Below are 335 nucleotides of genomic sequence, written 5' to 3'. Positions count from 1 at the left end.
TCTTGATTTCTCTTTCTGCATGTTCACTATTGGAGAATAGAAATGCTACTGATTTTTGTGAAAGCCCATATCTTTCTGACCCCATCCAGGAATAGAAGCAGAGAGAAATGCAGTTTCTTTGGGTTGAGCTTAGTAGTTCTAAATGTCTGCATATTTCTTGCTTCCCACCTCTCAGTTCTTTCTCTGTGGTTTCTTTAGAAAAAAAATTTTGGGGGCCGGCCCGGTGGCGCACTGGATAGTGCGCCGCTTGGGAAGCGCGGCGGCGCTCCCGTCCGAGGGTTCGGATCCCACATACAGACTGGCTCCCCCTCCCTGGGCGATGTTGGGGCGGGGGC

Source organism: Galeopterus variegatus, unplaced genomic scaffold (assembly GCF_000696425.1).
Source record: "Galeopterus variegatus unplaced genomic scaffold, G_variegatus-3.0.2 Scaffold7665, whole genome shotgun sequence".
NCBI lineage: Eukaryota > Metazoa > Chordata > Mammalia > Dermoptera > Cynocephalidae > Galeopterus > Galeopterus variegatus.
This window is presented reverse-complemented; position numbering follows the sequence as displayed.